Source organism: Rhinolophus sinicus, chromosome 1, assembly GCF_057876585.1.
Source record: "Rhinolophus sinicus isolate RSI-liver-muscle chromosome 1, RSI-T2T, whole genome shotgun sequence".
Lineage (NCBI taxonomy): Eukaryota > Metazoa > Chordata > Mammalia > Chiroptera > Rhinolophidae > Rhinolophus > Rhinolophus sinicus.
Window position 1 is genome coordinate 160,709,907 of NC_142501.1, and position 12,209 is coordinate 160,722,115.

Genomic DNA, 12,209 nt, shown 5'->3' on the forward strand with positions numbered 1-12,209 from the left:
TTAGATTTACAGAAAAGTTACAGGGATAGTAAAGAGAGTTCCCTATTACCTTTACCCAGTTTTTCTTAATGTTAACATCTTATATGCCGGTGGTATGTTTGCCAAAACTAAAAGATCAACATTTATATATTACTATAAACTCTAAACTTTATTTGGATTTCACCAATTTTTCCACTAATATCTTTTCTGTTCCAGGACTCCACCTAGGGTACTGCATTGCATTTAGTTAGATCTCATTCTCTTGTGGTCTGTGACAGTTTCTCAATCTCTTCTTTTTTTTCATGACTTTGATGAACCATTTTGAAGAGTACTGGTCAGGATTTTGTGAAATGTCCCTCAATTTGCTTTTGTCTAATGTTTTTCTCATGATTAGATTGGACTTATGGGCTTTGAGGAAGAATACCGTGGGGTCCAGTGCTCTTATCACCTCATATCAGGGGATACAGAATAGCAACATGATTTATCATTGGTAGTGTTCACCTGGATCACTTGGTCCGCATAGTGTTTGCCAGGTTTCTTCACTGTAACATTATGATTTTACCCTTTCCCTATTCTGTTCTTTAGAAGTATGAGTCACTAAGTCCAGACCACACTCAAAGGGAGGTGAATGAAACTCCACTTCCTGGATGGGGAAATATAGACATACACTGTGAAATTTTTCTGTAAAGAAGATTGGTCTCTTCTCCCCTATTTATTAAATAAGTGATTTATTTATATCAGTTTGGATTCTACTATCTTGATGTAAAACAATCTTTTTACCCCCACATCCACAAGAGGAATTGACTTTCCAGAAGCATGTGTATCGTGAGGTGTCTCATACATCAAGCATGCAGTTTGATAAGCACAGACAAAACCCAAGCCCCACTAGCTCATTTCCTTGTTTCCTTTGAATCATAGGCTTTAATAATACTTGTGAAAGAAGGAATAAATGAATGACCCACACAGGTGAGCAATAAAGATCATCAGTTTTGTCTGAGGGTAAACTAATACCAGTATCTGACCAAATATAGGCACACCTCAGAGATATTGTCGGTTCTATTCTAGACCACTGTAATACAATGAGTATCACAATAAAGTGAGTCCTCACCTTTTTGCTGGTGGAGGGTCTTCCCTTCAGTGTGTAAAAAGCGCTAAACCTGTGAAGTGCAATGAAGCGAAGCACAATAAATCGAGGTATGCTTATAGCTACTCATAAGTCTCCTTTTGAAATTCCTTAAGGCACACTAAAAATCTTTCATAGCTATTAAGACTAAGTGCTAGATGGGAAGTTGATTCAGCCACTTTTTGAAGATGACTCTAAACTATTCCCTCAAAATATGTCTTTAACAACTCAGAAGACTTTACACAACATAGTAAAAAAGCAGGCCAGGGGAGCAGTGCCTCTTTAAAATAGGAAGCTTAGCTTAAAAAAAAAGGCCCTTGGGCAACGAGGCATCCAGAGGCTTGTTTTCACCTGCCAGAAGTCAAGGACCAATTGTAGAGCTGAAGCAGCTCTTGGTCATTCTCATTGGTCTGCACCCAAGAAGAAGGAGGGGCTTTGGGTATAAAAAAGAGGAAGGCTGTGCGAAGGCTGTTGATTGTTCTGTTGGTGCTGGGTGTGGGCTGTGCAGTGGATGATGTAGTCCAAAGTTTTACAGGCATTCTCGTGCTACAAATTTCTCTGATGGCGAGGAGGGGTGGGTGGAAAGAACCAAAGTTTTCATAGATCACAAGGGAAATTTTGGTTAGCTTACTTTAGAAGTGAAAGGTGAACAAAAAAAAAAAAAAAAAAAAGGCAAAGGAAATCTATACAGATTGAGGAACTAGAAAGAAGGGAAACCAGGGTTGTGCAGACAGAAAATAGGAGGTCCCTGCAACTTCCTGAAATCACTTTATCAGGCCTGTCTTCTTTCTAGAAATACAGAAAAAAAACTTTCTAACTATTGGGGTTTCTAAAGGGAGTTCTTAAGCTTAAGATCAAATCTTGAATTTTCTTCTCTCCTGCTCAATTCTTTCTGAGAACTCACCTGCTTTTTATTGACTTCTGTTATCCTCTAGCATAAAAGATACTTCAGCAAAATCACTCTTCTAGCTAACTTACTGCAGTTTTATAAACCCCCTTTAAAAGAAATACACAAGTTTAGAGCTTAAAACAAACTTTTATTTTGCTTTCTTCATGAAAAGCTTCTAAATGTCTACCTTCTAGCCTTCAGCTGGAATCCTAAAATCTCTGTTGGAGACAAGCTGCTATCTAGAATCATGGCAGAAAATGAGGAAAAACTAGCTTTTTTCCTCCCTGCTTCAGAGATTAAAGGTTGGATCAGCTTGGGTGAAAACATTGGAGGAAAGCATGTACTATTTTTGAATTAGGCTTCTTTGAGGGAGGGAAATTTCCTTTGTGATAGTGAAGAAAAAACTAAAATGAACTTCGAGCATCTTGGGCCCTCTTACCAGGGAGTTAAACTCTTAACCACATTCCTCTGAAAAGCCGCTGTCTAATGTGAAGATAATATAAAACCTGTGGGCTGAAGCTCACCTTCCACCTGGATGTGGAGGTGGGGAGGAAATTTATTACCTCACTTTGGGCTCTACATTTGGTGTCAGATTTGCTCATCTGAAAGCACTTTTCTGAAGGTGAAGGGTCGGGAGAAACTTTTGCAGTTGGGATAGTGAAGAAACTTCATCTAGTTAGATGCTGGTTACCCAGAGTACTGAGGATGGTGAGGCTTCTTGTGCTTAATAAGAGACAAACGTCTGACATAGGGAAAGGGGATAATATGGTATCTTTGTGACACATATTGAGGGCTTACTATGTGATGGATATGTTTGTTATCCTGACTGATGATTTCACAAGGGTTCAGTTTGCTATATATAGCAAACTGTCATGTCAACTATATAAACAAAGGTGTTTCTTTTAAAAACCACACTATACCCAACCTGTGTGGGAACAGAGTCCCAGAGAGCAGTTTCCAGGCTCTCGGCCTCACGTGGAAAGGTGCTGGCTCAGTTATTAGGTGGCCATCAGCTGTGGCTGGTTGGCCGTCAGCTGTTACCGGTTAGCCATTGGCCACTGGTATGGCTGCTGTGACTGCATTGGGGGGTTGGTTGGCAGAGAAGTGGATGGCGGATTGCAGTTAGCAAGTGGATTGTGGATCGTGTTGATCCTAATTCCTGTGTCTCGACTGGTCACCAGTGAGACTGGGGTGCAGGAAGACCACTTGTTGGGGTGCTGGTAGATGTTGGCTTTTGTGTCTTGACCAGCTGCCATCGAGAATTTAGTGGAATGAAACCCCTATCCATGGCTCCATTGGTGTTCCTTTTTGGCCTCACCATATCCTGCGTTCTTGTGCAGGGAGTGGGAGCTGAGTCCCTGCATTACAACCTGCATTAAGAAAAACCAGGAAGGGCTGGCCTGGTGGCTCAGGTGGTTGGACCACTGTGCTTCTAATGCCGAGGTCACCTGTTGGATTCTCACACCGGCCAGTGAGCTGCGCCCTCTACAGCTAAGATTGTGAACAACAGCTCTCCCTGGAGCTGGGCTGCTGTGAGCAGCAGAAGGTTGGCGTGAGCTGCTGTGTGCTGCCATGGGCCACCGGTGGCCAGCATGAGTGGCCGGCTGCCAACGTGAGCAGCTGTGGGCTGCTGTGTGCTGCTGTGGGCTACCCTGAGTGGCCGGCAGCTGGAGAGAGCTGCCATGAGCTGCTTTGAGCAGCCAACCGATGACTAGTGACTGACTGCCTCAGCCGGGGGGAATACAAGGCTCATAATACCAGCATGGGTCAGGGAGCTGCGTCCTACACAACTAGACTGAGAAACAATGGCTTGAACCGAAGTGGGGGGAGGAGGTGGAAGAAAAGGGGGTTAAAAAAAAAACCACCCAGGAAAAGTGAAGAAAAAGTACAAGAGTCAGGACATGCAAGTTTGTCCACCCCCATCCCATCAGTGGGGAGTTATTTTGTTACACTGTACTTGTGAAAGAACCAGGATTGAAAGAGAAGAGCAAAGAATTTGGCTTCATGTAGATACCCGGCTCAAAAGATGCATAGTTCTGGGCCACAGTGTTTGACATGGAATTACTTGACACATGAGACTTGGGATCTTGAGAGTCCCTGCTAGTTAATGGTTATAAATAGAACTGGGATGCTGAGACATGTGGTGTGGGACCCATCATTCTGCAGGATGAAGCCCAGGGGCAACAGTGAGTGACTCTGCTTCTCTATTGCTGCCTAACAACACTAAAAACAAATTTTCTGATTACTCATCCTGTAGTGTTCTCACCTATAACTGTGTCGCTTTACTGATAGCAAAACTTTGCTTCCAGGAATTCCAAAAGAGGGTGTACTAGTGACTTAATCCTGTCAACCAGGAACTTGGTTAAATTTAAGTGAAGTCTAAAATAATAATGCATGGTATCCTTTGTGTACTAAACCCCTTTCCATTTCTGTAAATTTGTTCAACCACTATAAAAATGAAGGAAAATAAAATAAAGCCAACCTATATATATATACAACTTCACTTCAAATCTACAAGATACCCCAATGGATTATTGGGTAAAGAAAAGAGCATTCTATTGAGAAGTCAGTACTAACAGTGGAGACACTGAAAAGTTCACATTTCCTACTTTAGAAATGCAGGGCAAAACAATTGCCATCTACTTGTACCCACCTAATCAATCAAGGGACTCAGCTGCAGGTGAATCTTATAAAACTGGTGGCTAAATGTAGTTGGTGTTACTGCACAGGCTTCTGGAGAGCCAGCCACATGGCTCTTGATATCAAACTATGGTGTGATGGGTTAGGAGACAAGTTTATAACTAAAACCATAATTGGAGAGGTGGGAGAAAAGGTGGAATAATAAGCTTAACTGCAAACTTTCTTTTAGAACAAGACATGGGATAGTGCAGGATCCCCCTCTGCCAGTGGGAATCTGGCCATGCCTTAGGCCATTTCCTGTGTGGATACCTCTGAACTTTGGTCTCAAATGCTGTCTACCTGCTTTCTGTCCACTGGGCATAGTTCAGCCTGAACCTCTTTACATTTTCTCTTAAAACTTGTCTGACTAGCTCTTAATAGTTCAAACCCTGACTAACCTTTAGGGTGGCCTTAACTGAAATTCCTCTGTGTGCCAAGGCCACTTTGGGTTCATTCTACAGCTTTCTGCTTAGAATCCAGTGTTCACCTAGAGCTGCTCAATAAAGTCCAGTGGCTATTTTCTGGTTGTAGCCATGTATTGTATTTCTTAGCACCAAATCTACCTAAAACTATGATCAAAGTATATCTTAATTGTAATATGCCACTCAGACAAGTACTAAGCAATGAAAAGGGGGTAGCAGGAAAACGGTCAAGGGTGAGGGAATTCAATGATAGAAGTTGGAACCAGGTGAACTAAAACCTGTGTCTCTGGGAGAAACTGTTAATTTCTTTGGAGGGATTTGTTAAAGGTAGCTCTCCATGATTATGACTCCCACCATCCCCGTAAATCTACTTGTAGGGGAGCCAATATTAGATGTTGTAACTCAAGCCTTTGTCTTTTGAAGCTTTTGAGTGTGTGTGTGTGTATGTGTGTAATATTCTTACATAACAAAGAAAAAGCTTGCTGTAGGAGCAGCAGGGGAGAAGGTATGCAGAACCCCTTCTCTAGCCTACTGCCCCAACAGGCCCAGAGAATATCTAAGGTACTGGGGAACGCAGCTTGAAAGTGTTTCAATACTTGATCTTATTGATGACGATGCTCACCTGTCACCACGCAGCAGCTTAACCGTTCGTATCCTTGAACGTGCCCCCAAAGAAAAAGTCTGTAAGATGGATCCTTTCAGGGACTTTGCTAAACCTTTGTGTTTGCACCTTATGCCTCCCTGTTTGGTCCCAGAAAGATGACTGGACAGTCAATGACGAGTAAGATTCCTCACGGAAGGAACAACTCAAGCCAGACGCAGTCACATGGGGATCAACAGGAGAACCCATGGGGTTCACAGAGGTGGGCACAGCCCCCACCTTCCTCATGCTAAGGAGAGCCTCTGCCTCTGTGGCTGCATTCCTTCCCAAAACCTGCAAGGGAAGTGATTTGAATGATGCGCTCTCCATCTATTCATGTGCATATAGGTTTTTGTCCCTTGGGGAAGTTGAGACTTACGATCCAGCTGCCTGAAGGCAAGGGTGATTGACTTAAATCGGTTTCCTACTATGTATGGGATTCACAGATCTTGAGATTGACAAGCTTTATCTCCTTTACTTCCCCACCGAACTAATAAAAGCTGATGCTAGGCCCGATTTGGGGCATCCAGTCCTTGAGACTGGGGGTCCCTTGGTCTGCTTAAACTCTATTCATGACTACTATCTTTTCTTAACCCTGCGCCGCCCTCCTCGCTCCCCACAATTCTCGTGGCGGAACGCGACACAACCATTAGGTATTAAAAACCAGTCCCTGTTAAGCTCTCAAGCTTGCAGCTGTGGTTACAACATTATCTTCTCCAGATTCTCAGGCTGCCTCTAGGAAAACTCCTTATCTAGCCCTAATCTATCTTGTGGCAAAGTTAAGCTTACGTAGAATTGATCACTCTGGGTCTTACGGCTTCCATGACGGCGGATCTTCAGTGGGATGGAGGTGAAGTTGGAGAGGAATGCTCAGTGGGGAGCTCGGGCCTTCACTATGGTTTGAATCCTTTGATCCATAAAGCAATTTGCCTGCAAACAACCCTTTCAGGCATCTGATTTTTTTTAACCGGAATGGCTGGCATGTTTCCTCTCTGGGGGAACCAGTCCTTTAGAAGCCTGTGGGAGACAGCCAGAGTCGCCCGAGGTTATGCAGGTCAAGCAGTTGCCCTTTCCCCCACCTCCCAAAGAGAGCCATGGTCATGAGACCAGTGACTGAAGCAAGTGACTGGCTGGTAGCAAACAAGACTCCTTGCAGCTGGCTTTTTATGTGAGACTTGTGATGGTGACTATTACTGTCAACACCCCCGTGCTGAGCATCCTCGGAAGGGAGGCCTTGTTCCCCTGTAGGAGCCTGCAGGATACCTTCAGAGGAAACACACACACCCAGCTGTGACGAGGCGCTTAATCAATGGCAGTGCATAACTCCCCAAGGAAATGGGGAGGGAAAGCTGGCTGGGAATTCCAACTGACTTTCAAGTCTGGCTGCTTTTCTTTGAAGTAACTTTAAAAATGATGCTGGAGTGGACTTCATCTTTGGCCTAAACTTTTCATTGTAATGCCCTTTTATGTCTAAATTTTGGTGTCTAATCCGGGCACAATCTTATTCAACTAGGTGACAGAAGGTGCTTGAGAAGAACTTACTAAATATGGAGGAGAATGTTCAGTTTCAGCTTCAGGTGTAGTGCAGTGATCAGGCATCTATATCATCCCTGAGGTGGTCTCCCTAATGACACAAGTGTCCAACGGATACCCTACAAAATCTTTATAACATTATCGATTACATTCCCCAAATTAAACAATAATGAATATCAACTACAATTATATATATACTTACAAGAAGCAGAGTACAGCATTAAGAATAGAGACAGTGGAAATATAATGGCTGTGTGTGATGTCAGAGGGGTAGTGGATGGGGGAGGGGGGTTATCACTGTGTGAGGAATATAAATGATAAATGTCTATTACATTGTTTTGTATATTTGAAACTAGGTTTAAAAAGTTAAAAAAATTAAATTACAAAAAAATTATGGAGGAGAATGGAGCTTCTCTTCCATAGCAGGAAAGCCCTGCAGATGACCATGAAGTGTGCTCTCACTTCCCTAATGCGATGGCCTGGTGGAAGCAAGGCTAAGTTTTGAGATAAAGAAGTTTGGAAAAGCCCAGGATGGCTTTTGGTCTGTGCTACTGCTGGTGAGGTTTCTGAAGCAGTTTGGCAAAATTTTAGAGGATGTTTTAGATTCGGCGTAGTCAACTAAAGGACAAGCAACAGTTGTCTGAAGAGATCTAATTTCGTCTAATTGTTTTGTCTTTCTATTTAATATCATTTTTGGGTCTGGGGTCTAAAAACTCCCAGGTAGGTGAGATGTGGTCTGAACTGAAAAACTTGGTGATCTTTAGGTCTCTGTAATCAAGGTTTTTCATCCCTAAGAACCTTCAGCTTCTACCTGAAAGCATTTGCGGAAGGCTTCTAGATCAGAGTTCTCTGCACATTGTCTTTACAGGGAATTTATAGGAAACTCGAGGATGGTGCTGTCCAAGAGACCCATCATGCAAAACTAATACAAGCTGCTTATGTAATTTTAGGTTCTATAGTAGCCCCATTAAAAAAAACAAACACATGTGGAACTTAATATTAACCCAAAGATAAAATGTTTATCATTTCAACATTCAATAAGAACTACTGAGATTATATTTTCAGTAGTGTGAAGTCTGGTATGCATTTTAAACTTAGAGCACATCTCAATTCAGCCTAGCCCCATATCAAGTGTTCATTGGCTAGTAGCTGTCAAGTTGGACTAGATAAAAGAAAAGGTAACTTTGGGGCCTACTATTCCTCTTAAACATTTATTTGCTATCTGTTTTAGAGAGCTCTGCTGGTCTAAAATGACTTGCTCTAAAATGACTTGCATAGAAGGTAGTTTCAGTATCCCTGTCAGCTGAGTGCAAACCTTTCAAGAGAGAAATTGCCAGGAACCACAACATTGAAACCATTTAAGCTATTTACTTGGACTTTGTCAGAATTGACTGCCTTTCTGTTTCACACAATCCTACATCAGCAATATGGCTATCTTCCACACCCCTAGCAATCACTTTATTTGATTATTGCTGGAAAACTTTGTCCTGGAATTTTTTCTGCCATGTATACTTAAAGCACACATCCTAAAGCTTAGTTTAGTACTTCATGGCTGTCCTAAGTACAGGACACTGGAAAAATACCACGAGTAACTCTTTAAGTGTTTTCCAAATTGAGTTAGAAAATATCTTAAAGATCAAGTATTTAAGCACTTAGTATCTACCTTGCCAGGACCTCACTCCACCCCCCTACTCCAAAACACATACCAGCATTTCCTCCTGGTGGGGAAGAACTATGCCTCTTCCTGTTGCTACACTCAACTTAGGCTTAGTGTGCTATGTTAAGGAGGCCTCTTGCAAGCCAACAGGAGTATAGAGCTGCGAAGGTGCCTGACGAGGACCTGAGATGATGATATGCCTGTATAAGGACCCGTGTAAATGGATATCAAACAGAACGAAGCCTCCTTTGGAGGGTAGGTGGGGGGATCCCTGTCTTTATAGCACAACTCCTGACTCAACACTTCTTTCTAGGTAAACTGATTCAGCCTGGATTGGAATTTAGAACAACGGGGTTGACTTTCCCCAGGTGTTTATACTCACCAGATGCTTTGCCAAGGGGGAACCTTTGTCTTGGAAGTAGGATGGTGGAGAAGAGAGGAGTGTCTGTTCCTTGAATCTGCTTCAGAGGGCTGTGGTGAGGCTGAGGCCATGAGAGATTGAGCCCTAGGCCCAAGCTGGGCTGCTGTATAGGGCCACGGTGTATGATGCAGTAGGGAAGATTTGAGCTAACGATTTGGATTTTGCCACTACTGTGATCTCCTTTATAGTCCTAGGGGGCTGAAACATGAGCAAACTGGGGTTTCCTAGTTCATAGGCACAACATCCCCAATAATGCGTAATGCAAAGCTTTTTGTGGGTGATGTTTGAGCAGCTATAGAACAAACAGAGGTCGGTATGCTGTATGCCTGTGTTAATTAAGGGACTACTTCATTGGTAGAAGCTCTCTACTTGCTATGACTGCAAGTCCCCTAGTGATGCTGGCCAGCAGGAGCCCCAAGGTTGGGGAATGGGTGCCTAGGAGCTGTTTGTACAGATGCTGATGGTCCAGGTGGCCACCAGTGAGATATATGGGGTGGCTGAGCGGGCATGTGCCGCATCAGTCTGATCCTCAGGAACTTGCCAGCATTGGGAGGGGAGAGGCATACTGGTGGCATTTTCAAGTGGTGAGGTACAGACTTTAAAATCTAGACCTCGTGTTGACTGCATGCAGATATGCACCTCGTCACATCTTGGGCAGAATGCCCAGCCACCTTCCCTCTGCAACAAATCTTCAGAGGTCTAATGATCATTAGGTCAATAGAGAAGTCATCTGGACATAATAGCTTTTGTTAAGTCATACATAGCTAGGCAGGAGCTTGATTCAGCTACTAGTAGCAAAACAATAAAACTCATTGACTTGGAGTTATTAAAATGGTTTTGAATAACTTATGCTACATTACTTGGTGGCAGAATTACTATAAAATCACTGATTTGGTTGCTTTGTACCTTGAATATCATCGCTATTAAGAATTCTTAAGCTCGTAAGATGCCTGTACTTTCATAGCTGAGAAAGCTGAAATCCCATTTACCTTGTCACGCACTGGTAACTCCATTTGACCTGGAATCTCAGGGGCTTTCCTCTCACTGTGCTGCCTCTGCGATGCTGAATTGTTTCTCGTTGAGATTCTTTACTACCCTCACTATCAACACAAGTATTGACGGCTGTGGCTTTGTCTGGGTCAGTGTTTAAATTATGTGCGATACTTAAGACGCTTTCCGAGTGAGTTCTTAACCAGTTAGCTTACCTAATGGACTGGGCCAAATTGTGACTCAGAGTTCATTGTGATGCAAGGCTGTTTCCTTCACCTTGCTGTTTCCTTCAGCAATTAGGCTCTTAGGCAGCTAATCCCTCATGGTAACTGGAAGGGGTCCTACAACCTGATGCCTTGACAACTTACCTCTGAGGAGTTACTGTTCTTACTGGCAGCACTTCCTTTTTGTATTCCTTTAAAAAATTATCCGGAAAAGTTCAAATCTCAGAACAAAATAAGTGGCCTTCTCTACCCAATCTTTAGACAAGACTGAGTGCTTTTTTCCCAAGCTAAGCTTTGGTCACTACTTCAGCAATAAAACAAACAAAAAAACATCCAGTCTAAGATGTCTGCCAATACCAATTATGGTCTTGAGGTAATGTAATGTGATTACTTTGAAAGATGAAATCCAAGAGTGGGGCCAGAGACATGTGACGTAATGGTGAAGGCAGTTCTTACACATGTACTCTCATGTAACCGCCCTAGCCTATTGAAACAACCTGTCTTGATGTAAATGCCTAAACCCAGCAATAGACAAAGGACCTAGGCACGCGGAAACTGATGGGTATCTGACTTGATTCAACACTAGGCAGGCTGAAAGAAACATAACTTGCTGCACTCCAGCTGTCAAACAAATACCCAGCTTGTCACCTCAGGGAGTGCTAACAGATGAAATCCAGTCAATATTTTGCTTTGTCCAAGAATCTATGGGATTTGGGCAAATGGGTAATGACCTTGTTTGGTAATACATTTCTTCAAATAGATACTTTAAATCCTAGCCATCATTCACAGTGCTTTTTCTTTTTCATTGACTTTCTTACTGAGGTAATATTTGATAACATAAGTTTCAGGTGTCCAACCACAGGGCTTTTTCTTGAAGTTTATAAACCTGGAAGCTTGAAATTGCGTTTTACAGGGCTTATTTTCAATTATGATCAGGTACTAAACGAACTGCCTGAACTTTTGCAACTTGATTGGTATTGGCATGTTCCTGTGGTTCTGTGGAAACACTAACTTGAATGAACAGCTCCATCTGTTAGATCAGAAGGGGCATTTAGAAGTTTTCTAAAGTGTTAGCTATTGCGTGTCTTCCTGTTTTCCACCCACACCCATTGTTTGGTATTGGGTGTACTTTAGATTTTTTTTTTTTTTTTTTTTTTTTTTTAAGGTTCCCATATATCTCACAGGGGTGAGGGAGATTTATCAGGTCAATAGATGACACAGGTTCCCTGATGAACTGGAAAGGAGGATTACTGAAACAATGCCATGGGCACCCCATACAAGCTGTGCAGTGATAATATTTTGAATATCACAGGAGAGGCTTTTCAGGTCGAGGAAGCCAGGTTTATCTCTATTCAGTATACTTCATAATAAATTCCCCAATGAAGGCAGCTTTTTATCAAGTTTCTTTCTACTGGTTTGTTTTCACATAACAAAGTTATCCTACTTTAGTGGTCCACTCAAAGTAGAGATCTTTTTTAAAACAAACCTAGATAACTTTTGTTTGGGTTCTTTAGTATTTTCCGGATTCCAGTCTCTTGTTTATACTAGTCACACTCTTGCCTAACTTTATACCACGTTTCCCCTTACCTCTCTTGACCATTTATGTTCGTACTGTACTCCGTATCCTTAATACATTTTAACCACTTAGCTTT